The sequence below is a fragment of the Equus przewalskii genome, chromosome 9, assembly GCF_037783145.1.
Source record: "Equus przewalskii isolate Varuska chromosome 9, EquPr2, whole genome shotgun sequence".
Classification (NCBI taxonomy): domain Eukaryota; kingdom Metazoa; phylum Chordata; class Mammalia; order Perissodactyla; family Equidae; genus Equus; species Equus przewalskii.
Window position 1 is genome coordinate 83338877 of NC_091839.1, and position 13101 is coordinate 83351977.

The 13101-nt window shown below is 40.3% G+C and overlaps 1 protein-coding gene across 3 annotated transcripts in view; it reads right to left on the reverse strand.

Moving 5' to 3' along the window:
* Positions 1 to 13101, reverse strand: part of NHSL1 (NHS like 1) — a 290732-nt gene that overhangs the window by 245482 nt on the left and 32149 nt on the right. The gene's annotated exons all lie outside the window — the stretch shown is intronic.

Below are 13101 nucleotides of genomic sequence, written 5' to 3' on the forward strand. Positions count from 1 at the left end.
GCCCTCTTATGTAAGATACTGTTTAAAATGCGTAAGACTGAGAAAGAATGTGTGCCTATCTGGGTCATTTACATTAGGTTTTTTTTTTTTTTGAGAAAGATTAGCCCTGAGCTAACATCTGCTGCCAATCCTCCTCTTTTTGCTGAGGAAGACTAGCCCTGACCTAACATCAGTGCCCATCTTCCTCTACTTTATATATGGGACGCCTTCCACAGCATGGCTTGACAAGCAGTGCGTAGGTCTGCACCTGGGATCCCAACGGGTGAACCATGGGCTGCCAAAGCCCGTTAAGAACGTGTGAACTTAACCACTGTGCCACTAGGTCGGCCCCTACACTATCTTAAAAGTAAAATGGAAATATAATTTGGAAAAAATGGCCTTTGTAATATTCAAGCAAGTCAACTGTAATTTCAATTATTAGCTTTTAAATTCTATTAATAATTTAGCCATAACTCACATTTCTTAATAAACTAGGAGAACTTGGCAATAATTCAATGTACAGTTAAGATTTCATAGACATGATCAGATTTTTACAAATTTGTGCCCCCTATGAAGAGTTGAAATAATACGTCTCCCCCAGCATCTCTCCTTCCAAAGAATATTTAAAATAGAAAGAAATTATTACAATCATAAAAAATTACATATCCATTATGACCTGTTGGTAAGACTGAAGTTTTATCAAATCAGAACATTTACAAAATACGAGCATCTTTCATCAAAAGGCACTCTTTCTGTAGTTTAAACCAGCAATTACAATCCTAAACACTGCTTGCTAATCTTAGCTGTCAGGAAGTGAGAAAGAGAAAGGTTAATTCATAAGACAGCTTGGTACCTAACTCCACTTAGATTTTTCTGGTCCATAGTCAACACCTCAAATTATACTAAGAAACAGATAGCAGCCAAAGGGAAACACAGCGTACAATCCCGCGCAAGTTATAACTTTACTCCTGCAGGCTGTGCCTCTGAGTCGTACTGTAGCTCAGGTGTGCGTGACCTGCTGCTTCCAGACACCCCTCAAAGCACTGCAGACACCCAGCCTGACACCCATAAGGGCCTAGCATAGCACTGAGGCTGTCGTGGAGCTCTCCCCGGAGGAGGTGTGCACCCCTAGGGATCCGATGGTGATGTATCATGACAATGAGCAAGCCAGGACTGCCCATCCATTGCTTAGGAGACCTTGCCCACGATCCCCACCTGCATCAGCTTCCATGCGCCTTCCGCAGAGTCACAGAGACCTGAAGTGTGGTCCTGATCCTAGAATCAAAATAAAAGGTTCAGGCATGTGCTTTTGTACCTTGAGTGAAGAGATGAGGTCAAGACCACGTGTCCCCACTGGCGGGTAGGGAGTGGGGGAGAAAGCTGACAACACCAGACAGCATCCTGATGTTGGAGTGACAACACTGACTTCCTGCTTTGAAAGTGACTGATGATTCCGAAGCATACTTCATATGCTGGGCATCATGCCAAGGGCTGTACCTGAACGATCTCATTTAAATATCTACAAACAAGCCTGTGAAGGAGGTTTTATTATTCCTGCCATTTCACAGGTAGGGAAGGAGAGTCAGAGAGGTGGCGTGATGGTGACAGGATTTTACTTGGTGCTCAGATGCTTCATTAAATACTGAGAAAGTCATATTCTTGTGAAACCTTTCAGTCCCTCTTTTCCTGCCCAGAGGAAGGCTCAGTTAGATGCCAAACTCAACACCTCTTGAACTCTCGCTGGTCTCCTTTTGTAAGCACCGAGATCAAGCCCAGCAACGGGCCGCCTGTGGCAGGCAGTGGTACCCAGCTGGAGCTGAACAAGGGTTTTCACACTTCATCTTTATGGAAACTGACATGGGTCTTTCATTATGTAGTAAAACAAATTTTTCTTTTTCAGTATCTATATTTAAATAGTGAGCATATTTAAAGAAAAATAGTAAGTAAATGTGATGATCAGCTTTACGGCTAGGGCACAGTCCCTAGTTATCCCATCAGACACTAACCTAGGTGTTGCTGTGAAAGTATTTTGTAGATGTGACTGAAGCCACAGTCATTTGATTTTTTTTTTTTTAAAGATTTTATTTTTTCATTTTTCTCCCTAAAGCCCCCCGGTACATAGTTGTGTATTCTTCGTTGTGGGTTCTTCTAGTTGTGGCATGTGGGACGCTGCCTCAGCGTGGTCCGACGAGCAGTGCCATGTCCGCGCCCAGGATTCGAACTAACGAAACACTGGGCCGCCTGCAGCGGGGTGCGTGAACTTAACCACTCGGCCACGGGGCCAGCCCCAACAGTCATTTGATTTTAAGGGAGATTACCCTGGATTATGTGGGTGGGCCCAGTGTAATCCCAAGGGTCCTCACCACGGAAAAGAGGGAGGCAGGAGAGTCAGAGAAGGAGATTTATGGACAGAAGCAGAGGTGAGAGTGGGCCAACGCATGTGGGCAGGCAAAGGAGGAAAGAAAGGACAGGAAACAGATCCTCCCTACAGCCCCAAGAGACGCAGCCTGCAGACTCCCTGACTTTAGCCTTAGAAATTCACTTTGGACTTCTGGCCTCCAGAACTGTAAGAGAATAAAATCTGTTTGTTTTTTTAAGGTATCCTTTTGATGAGGAAGACTGGGCCTGAGCTAACATCTGTTGCCAATCTTGCTCTTTATTTTGCTCCCCCAAAGCCCCAGTGCGTAGTTGTATGCCCCAGCTGGAGGTCATTCTACTTCTTCTCTGTGGGATGGCGCCAGAGCATGACTTGATCAGCGGTGCGTGAGTCCACACCCAGGGTCCAAACCGGCGAAGCCGAAGAGAGTGCGGGAACTCAACCTGAGCCATGGGGCCGGCCCCGATCTGCGTTGTTTTAAGTCAGTAAGTGTGTGGTGCTTTTGCCTAGAAACTGTTCTCCTTCCTGATTTACAACTTATCACTTAACCTAAGCTTCTTATTTTGTCCTAATCTCTGTTTCATTATCTAGTTGCTGGTTTCATTCTTGTCCGGATCCTCGGTCAATATTTGAACCTTACAGCAACTCAAGTATGTGGTTTAACCCATTCTGGTCCTGCTCCTAGACCCTTTTTCTGGACTTCAAATTCAGAACCAAAGATTTTTTATTTTTAAGTTTTTAAATATAGTATAGACCCATAGATTATTTTTTAATAGTATTTTAAAATAATACATGCAAATATTTTTAAATTACATGGTACAAAAAAGTATTGAACTCATTTTGAACCCCAGGTCTTTTCTCCAGAGGCAGGCGTGTGTGTGAGAGAGAGAGACAGAGAGAGACAGAGACACAGATGCTCAGGCATCTGCAAGGCCGCGTGCAGTGCGCTCTCCATCAGGAGCAGCATCTGTCCACTGCACTCCACTTTCCTTTTTTTTTTAACTTAAAAACGTATAATAATAATAATACTTTTTAGGGTTGTTGTGAGGATTAATCACTTAATCTTTAGGTCATTGCTGAGCTCTAAATGATTTGTTAAATAAAATACATAAATTCTCTTTCAAAATGAAATTTATAAGACTCTAAAGGCTGTTATTTACATCAAAGAACCTACCCAATCATTAATTTTTATTATTTCATACTTTTTTAAAATAATACTTAATAAACATATTTTATACTCCTATAATCAACTTGCGATTTTGGTTGTTTTTCTAAAAATTATTTATGTAGAGCTTGTCATTAATGACTCAGCCTGTAAACTTGTAACTTTATATATTCTAAAATGCATGTAAGTCATAGTTTGTGTAATCTTCGCCCTGATGTCAAGTATCTGTGTTACTTCTCACCTTTTGCTATAATACATAGCGCTACTAAAACAAGAGGACCTTAAAATGGTGAGTGATCCCAGAAGTCGAATTTCCTTAAAACAGGTGCATCCTATGACACTCCACATTACCAGCTTCTGCTGAACATATCTTGTGAAACCACTGCTTCATGGAAGAGACCATTCTGTTTTTCCATTTTGAGACGTTTTAATACAAAGTTCTGCGTCTTTAACTCCATCTTGCTCTTGTCCAGGCCTAATTCCATCCACGCAGCATCTCCAGTCTGGCCTCCTGACATGAGGCCAAGATTCACCCTGTGGCCTAACCCCCTGGCACCGACAATCAAGCAACAACATGGACTTTAAAATAAAATCTCCGTTTTTAATGGAACTCATTTAAAGAGGTTTATAAATACTTAGTTTTGATGGTCTTATATTTTTATAAAATGTTTAACAATTATATTTGCAAGCTGAGAAAATGTGAAACAAAGGTCTACATTTACTTCTGACCAGTACCATGGATGAACTGGATGAAAATGCTGCTCGGTATATATTTCCAAAGTACTTTCACTTATTAAGTCAGTACTGGGTAATCCAATTGGCAAAATAATCATGTCACTAAGTGAGCTATATCAACTCTTTAGACTAAAATTCTTTTCTTTTTTATCTTTTTTGAGGAAGATTAGCCCAGAGCTAACATCCGCCGCCAATCCTCCTCTTTTTGCTGAGGAAGATTGGCCCTGAGCTAACATTCATGCCCCATCTTCCTCTATTTTTTTTTAATTATTTATTTTTAAAAATTTTTTCTTTTTCTCCCCAAAGCCCCCCGGTACATAGTTGTATATTTTTAGTTGTGGGTCCTTCTAGTTGTGGCATGTGGGATGCTGCCTCAGCATGGCTTGATGAGCAGTGCCATGTCCACGCCCAGGATCCAAACCAGCAAAACCCCGGGCCGCCGAAGTGGAGCACGAGAACTTAACCACTCAGCCACGGGGCCGGCCCCCCATCTTCCTCTATTTTATATGTGGGATGCTTCCTCTATTTTACATGTGGGACACGTGGCACAGCATGGCTTGACAAGCAGTGCGTAGGTCCACACCTGGGATCCGAGCCAGCGAACCCTGGGCCGCCAAAGCAGAACATGCAAACTTAACCACTGTGCCACCAGGCCAGCCCCTAGACTAAGTTTCTGAGACAAAGTTGGATTAACAAACCACCAACTGCTCTGCAAAAGTTCGATGGAGACCTCAAAGCAGTTAGCTGATGGCTCAGATGAGAACAAAGTGTATTACAGTCACTATAGCATATCAGAAAGCTGTGAAAACTAGATGTTTTTCTGTTTTTCTGATGTTCTTTGTACAAGAACTTTTAACCTCAGGAATTCTAAAGAAATTCAAGTGAATGCTGAAATAGCAATTGAATAATTCCAAATTTCAAGAGGAGAATGCAAAAAAGTTAAAAATGATTTCATAAAGGTTTCCCAGGATTTAAAAGGAACATGTTATCCTGGGGCAATCTGAGCACAATTATGATAAGATGGGGATTCGGAACTGGATGCATTGAATGTGGGATCCCATGGCTGGATCAAAGACTCCATGAGGGCCCAAAACTGGTAACGCCTGTGTTTGGGGACAGCCCTGTCACCCAAGAGCAGAGCCAGCCTAGTGCAGGCACTAAAACAAACAAAATTACAGTTAAAAAATAAGACATTACACTGAAAACTACAAATATAAACATGAATGAATGTACACTCTACATTCAAATCCATAATAAATTGTTAACTAATCCTGAGAACAAAGACTAATTTTAACCACAAACTTCATATTTTACTGCAACATACAAATGCTGAAAGAATTCATCACCAGCAGACCCACACTTTAAGATATACTAAGGGAAGTCATTCAGGCAGAATAAAATGACACCAGATGAAAATATGGATCTAAAAAGGAATGAAGAGCACTGGATATAGCACCTACATGAGTAAATTATATGATTTTTTGTCTTATTATTTAAATCTCCTTAAATGATAATTTAATGTTAAACCAATATAATAAAATATATTGTAGAATTAAGAACATGTGTATAATTAAAAAGTATGACACCACTAGCATAAAGGCTAAGGGAAAGAAATGGAAGTATACTATAGGAAGTTACTTAAAAAATGTGAAGTCAGATCTATGGACAGGGGAGCTAAGAACATACAATGGAGAGAGGACAGTCTCTTCAATAAATGGTGCTGAGAAAACTGGACAGCCGCATACAAAAGAATGTAAGTAGACCATTATCTTACACCATACACAAAAATTAACTCAAAATGGATTAAAGACTTGAATGTAAGACTGAAACAATAGGGCTGGCCCCATGGTGGCCAAGTGGTTAAGTTCACATGCTCTGCTTCAGCGGCCTAGGGTTTAGCTGGTTCGGATCCTGGGCACAGACATGGCACTGCTCATCAAGCCATGCTGAGGCAGCATCCCACATGCCACAACTAGAAGGACCCACAACTAAAAATACACCACTATGTACTGGGGGGCTTTGGAGAGAAAAAGGAAAAATTTTTTTAAAAATCTTAAAAAAAAAGACTGAAACCATAAAACTCCTAGAAGAAAACATAGGCAGTATACTCTTCAACATTGGTTTAGCAGTATCTTTTTTTTTTAAGTGGTAATCTTGTTACCACTAGTTTAATTAAACTCTGGTTTGGTTTGGTTTTGGTTTTAGTGTTTTGCTGGGAAAGATTTGCTCTGAGCTAACATCTGTTGCCAATCTTCCTTTTTTTTTCCTTCCCCAAAGCCCCAGTATAGAGCTGTATATTCTAGTTGTAAGTCCTTCTATGTGAGCCACTGTCACAGCATGGCTACTGACAGATTAGTGGTGTGGTTCTGAACCCAGGCCACAGAAGCAGAGGGTGCTGAAGTTTAACCACTAGGCTATCAGGGCTGGCTCAGTATCTTTTCAAATACCATATCTCCTCAGGCAAGGGAAATAAAAACATAAATAAATGGGACTACATTAGATTAAAAAGCTTCTGATTGGCAAAGGAAACCATCAACAAACCAAAAAGAAAATCTACCAATTGGGAGAAAATGTTTGCAAATCATATATCCAATAAGGGGTTAGTATCCAAAATAGACAAAGAACTCATACAACTCAACAACAACAACAAAAATAACAACTTGATCAAAAAATGGTCAGAGGATATGAACAGACAGTTTTCCAAAGAAGATATACAGATGGCCAACAGGCACATGAAAAGATATTCAACATCATTACTTATCAGGGAAATGCAAATCAAAACCACAAACAAGTATCACCTCATATGCAGCAGAATGGCTGTTATAAAAAAGACAAGAAATAACAAGTGTTGGCGAGGATGTGGAGAAAAAGGAACCCTCATACACTGCTGGTGGGAATGTAAATTGGTGTAGCCACTATGGAAAACTACGAAGATTCCTCAAAACTTAAAAAAATAGAAATATCATATGATCTAGTTATTCTACTGCTGGGTATCAATAATTTGAAAAGATATATGCCCATATTGCAGCATTATACAAATAGCCAAGACTTGGAAGCAACCTAAATGCCCATAAACAGATGAAGAGATAAAGAAGATTTGGTATATAAACACAATGGAATACCACTCAGCCACAAAAAAAGATGAAATCTTGCCATCTGCAGTAACATGGGCAGACCTTGAGGGTATTATGCTAAGTGAAATAAGTCACACAGGGAAAGATAATTATCATATGACTTCACTCACATGTGGAAGATAAACAAACAGACAAACACATAGATAAGGAAAACAAAATGGTGGTTACCAGAGGGGAAGAGGGTGGGGAGAGGGCAAAAGGGGTAAAGGGGCACATATGTATGGTGATGGATAGACTATTGATAGACTAGACTATGGGTGGTGAACATGATGCAGACTATACAAAAATCGAACTATAATGATGTACACCCAAAATTTATATAATGTTATAAACCAATGTGACCTTGATAAAAAAAAAAAGTGAGGTAATAGAATATAATTTGAAGATAGACTGTGATAAGTTAAAAATGTATACTATAGGGGCTGGCCTGGTTGCATAGTGGTTAGGTTTGTGCACTCCACTTTGGTGGCCCAGGTTTGCGGATTTGGATCCCGGGCGTGGATCTACACAATGCTCATCAAGCCATGCTGTGGCAGTGTCCTACACACAAAACAAGGGAAGACTGGCACAGATCTTAGCTCAGGGCCATTCTTCCTCACCAAAAAAAAAAACCCACTGTATACTATAAACTCAAAAGCAACCACAAAAATGACAAAAGAGTTATAGATAATAAGCCAATAAGAGGGATAAAATGGAATAACAGAAATAATACTCAATTAAAATGGAAAAAAAAAACAGAGACAAAAGGGAAGAAAGAAAAGATGAAACAACTGGAAAATAAATAGCAAGATGATAGACTTAAAACAAGGATATCAATAGTCACATTAAATGTAAATAATCCAAACATCCCCCAAATAGGCAGAGATTTAAAAAAACACAAGAACCAACTCTATGCTGCCTATAAGAAGAAACTTTAAACAATTATAGTCAGAGGTTTCCACATCCCACTCTCAATAATTGATAAAACAAGTAGAGAGAAAACCAAGAATGATACAGAATAACTGAACAGCACTATCAATTTGATTTAACTGGCATTTATAGGATACTTCACCAAATAGCAGCAGAAAACAACGCTATCCAGGAAACACTGACACACGTGACAAGGGAAATGGACAGAAGACACTCATCACAGCCTCACTGTGATAAGAAACAACCACAGACAACTGAACTGTCCATTAATAGAGGAAAAGTTAAATAATCCATCATAGATCCACATCATGGAATATCTGGAGATAGTTAGAAAGAGTAAGATGGATCCTTTTGTACTGACCTGGCGAAGAACTCCAAGACGTGTTTTTATGTGAAAAGAGGAAATTTCATTTGTTAGCATATTTAAGTTTTAGAAATCAAACACAGGAAACAACCGATTTCCATACGTGGACGTGCTTGTGGGTAAGCTGTAGAAGGCACTGGAACTTCACCTCCAGCTGATCACCGAGCCCACCCCCAGGGAGGGTGGGGTTTTGGAGGGCTTAACAGGAGCCTTCAGTTTGCTTACTGTCTTTGAAGTTTTTCTGCAGCAATAAACTCACCACAACTTGTTTAACTAAAAGAAACGAAAGGGTATGAATAATTTTACTCAGCATAAATAGTGTACCTACTAGCTATTACGTAAAATAAGTAAGGTCCCTGTCAAACGCAAATGGCTAAATGTACGCAGTTTTTGGCCAATATTTCAGAGCCCTATGCACAAACTTCCAATAATAAAATGATCAATAGTACTAAGAAAGAGAACTTTCTTAGAAGGTCCATTAGTATAGATATAAGGTGCATACGATGTTTTATATTTATGCATAGAATATCTCACTTTCTCTTTTTTTTTTCTGCTTTTTCTCCCCAAAACCCCCAATACATAGTTGCATATTTTAGTTGTGGGTCCTTCTAGTTGTGGCATGTGGGACGCTGCCTCAGCATGGTCTGATGAGTGGTGCCATGTCCGCACCCAGGATCCGAACCGGTGAAACCCTAGGCTGCCAAAGCAGAGCGTGAGAACTTAACCACTCGGCCATGGGACCGGCACCGAATATCTCACTTTCTAATGGATTGTTTTTAAGAAGTTCATTTACAGGTTTCTTGTTGGTAACTCAATGCATTTTCCCATGGAAAAAAATGTTTAGATTTCCTAGTTAAGACTTAAAATCTGCTGTATCGGTGTTCTTTGATAGGAAGCATCAGACATACTCTGGAAATTAAGGCAAAAACTGAATGCTGTGGAGGGGCTCAGAGTCTCAGGAGACATGAAACTTCGGCCCTCAGGAAGGAGACCCACGGTGGCTCTGGGATCTAGGCTACTGACAGGGAGTGGGGCCATGAGTCTCTCCCAGAAATCAGAACCTTGAACCATGTGACACAAGAGCAGAAAAGCACTGGCGGTTCCAGAGCCCAAGATGCCTGGCACTGCCCCTTCAGCTTCTGAGAACTTGAGGTTTGAAGACTTTCTGAGCTCACATTCCAGCCGGTACTAACACATGCCTTTGAGCAAGTTACTTGACCATAACTATCTTCGTCTGTAAACATGGGGCTGAAACTGTAGCTGCTGCCAGAGTGTTCGAGAGGATTAAGTTATATAATGAAAGTTTTAGCACAGAGTACATATTCAATTAACACTGGCTATTATTTCCTATTCATAAACACAAATACATCAAAATGGTAAGTATTCATAACAGTGGATGTATGAAGGGATCTTCTCTCCTTTTACAAAGTTTCTCTAATGAGAGTATTTTACTCTAATTGTAAAAAGTTTTTGAGCTCTGAGTTGCAATAATCTGATGACTAGAATTATAGTAGGATCTGCTACTCAAATTTGATATTTTTATGAGCAATCAACAATGTTCAGATGTCTTTAGTAGAATTTCAGAACTACAATGTTAAATTACCCATGGCAATTAACAAAATTTTTGCCTCCAAAGAAAAGTATAAAATAGTTTTTACTAGAACCATCTTAGTTCAACAGACTCAAGCGAATTTCAAAAGTGTATATCTCATTATTTGGCTCTTTTTTCATATATTCATTATTCATGATGGTTCTGTCTTGCTCTTGAACAAATAAACACCAGAATATTTTAAAATACTGAACTGTCTGTCCTGACAAGAAATATATCCCAAGTGACTAAAACCAAAAAGGTCACAAGATGTTTCCCTTCATTTTGTCATTTGATCTTAGATATGCTGCTCTCTAAACATAAGCTACAATAGTAGCTATTTAGAGACAAGACAGCCCAAATCTATCATTTAAAAGAGGAAATAAGTGGTGAGGCCATTGCATTCTTAAACCGGAACTTCTGAACCGAAAACTTTTTGTTTAAAGTAATTCCACATGACAAGGAATCAGTACAAGAAAAATTCCTCAATCAATGGCAGCAGATACTGTAACCTGGCTCCCCAACCACCCATTTCTCCACCTTGCCCAACAGCCTTCTCTACTAGTACGCCAGGTAGAAGTACTAGTAGATACAAGTAGGATGGATACAAGTAGGATGCTGGATACAAGTAGGATGGCCATGTGATCCAGTCCTGGCCAATACAGCGAAACCGAGTTCTCCACTTGAGGCTTCTAGAAAAGCTTTTCTAAAGACTAGGCTGGCAACTTCCTTCACACTTGCACTTGCTTCTTCCCACTTGTGACACTAACACGATGCCTGAAGTGAGGCTATCTCCCAACCATGAGAACGAGAGCCCCACGCGGACACTGCGCAGCCCCTCCCTGCTCTGGAAGCTCAGCCCCAGACATCTTGCTGCTTGAGGCAAGGACATTACTTGCTTGAGCCTGTCTTTCTTGGGTTTTCAGTTGTTTGCAAACACATTTACAAGTGATAAAAGTAATACACCAGGGAAAACAGGCTGCACTCTGACATGAGTAATTTACCTTTCCAGAGACTACAAAGGACCTAAGGAAAGATGTTTCATCAAATGCAGTAGGCATGCCTGAGAAACTTGACTTCATGATGTGCAATGTGAATTCTGCTTCCTTGAAATTACTACCAGAATCAACTTAATGAAAGAAACAAGTACACATTTTTTAAAATTTCATTTTCATGGAGAATGAATACATAAAGAGAATATTACTGAAATTCTGACAGGGGAGAAGAAATGGAGGAAGAAAAGACGTTGTAGGTCCACCACTCCCCAGACACCAGCCTGGAGCAGGGCTGCTGAGCTTGAGGCTCTTCTTCTCAACAGGCTTTGGAGTAAGTTTTCATTTGCAGTAAGTTTATATTGCTTAAAAAAATAACTTGATTAAGATATATCCTAATGCCAGTTATAAACGTAAATATATTACTTAGGAGAGGTAACATTAATTCATCAGCATCCCCATACAGATTAAAATTTAGCTGAGTTAGTAAACTAGAAAATTAGAACAGTGGAGCAGTCTGGAATTATTCATTTCACTCTCAGGTTGTTAATTCTTCAATTGCATTAAAGAACAATTAGTGCAATCCATGAACTTATATTCACATCCCGACAAGCGTTTAATTAATTGGTCACTTAATAGTTCCATGAATATGGGCATGTTAACTTCTCTAGCTTCTTATAATGGAACTGCCACCACACCAGCTATCTGTCCCCACGAACACGTGTGAATCAACTGGAAGCACAGAGAGCCTCTGATCCCACATATCCTGAGCACTGAGCACTTCTCCTGGAGCAGTGGAATAAGAATCTAGTATTTTTCCAAATTCTGCTTTGAGCTCTGTTGAAGGCTTCAGGACGTCTCTCAACTCTTACTGCTATATCTAAAACAACCATTTTAGGGGCAACATTTTTTATTCCCAAATCTGCACCCTTAGTCATTTTTTATTGTTACACTGCCTCATCATAGCATAAGGGTCTCCAGAGAGATATGACACAGAGCTCTTTCAAGGAAAATGCACATCTGTTATTCTTATGACCTGAGTTTCTACCTGATATTCATCTCCCACTCTGTGAGCTGGGCTCTGGACAAGAAGGAAACCACAAGTATGTCTCCCCCTTAGGCCCAGAGCAGAGGCAGGCCATCTCTGCTCATAAGCTCAGGGCTCTGAGTGTGAAGTCACGGACCCAAAAGAAAGCAAGTACTTTTAAAGTTCTGCAGGAGGAGAGGGAAAATGACTCAGCATAGGAGAAAAGAGTATGTTGATGCCTTTGCTCCTCTAGCACGGCGGCCCCATTGTGCTCCTCAAGTCTTTGATGTGTCCTTTTATGCCAGCCAGAGCATGATGTTAGATTGGGGGGTGGTCAACATGCTTTCAAGGCCCGCTCTAGTCTCAACTCCCCCAGAACCATGGCAGTCCATGTCCATCCTTCCTTCCTATGAAGTCTATAAAGCTTACTATTCCTATCTGTAGCTCTCTTTTGGTAGCTTTTATTTTTATGCAAATAGCTTCTCGCCTTAGGTAGATTATAAATTCTTTGAGGACAGGATGGACAGATTAGCAGTAGATTATAAACACAACAAGCACTTGCTAAGTGTTTATAACTGATAATGAAGAGGAGAACCCTCTTTTTTTCTTTTTTTTTAAGATTGGCACCTGCGCCAACATCTGTTGCCAATCTTTTTTTTTTTTCTTCTTCTCCCCAAAGCCCCCCAGTACATAGTTGTATATTCTGGGTGTGGGTCCTTCTAGTTGGGGCATGTGGGATGCCTCAACATGGCCTGATGAGTGGTGCCATGTCCACGCCCAGGATCCGAAGTGGCAAAACCCTCGGCCCCTGAAGCGGAGCATGCAAATTTA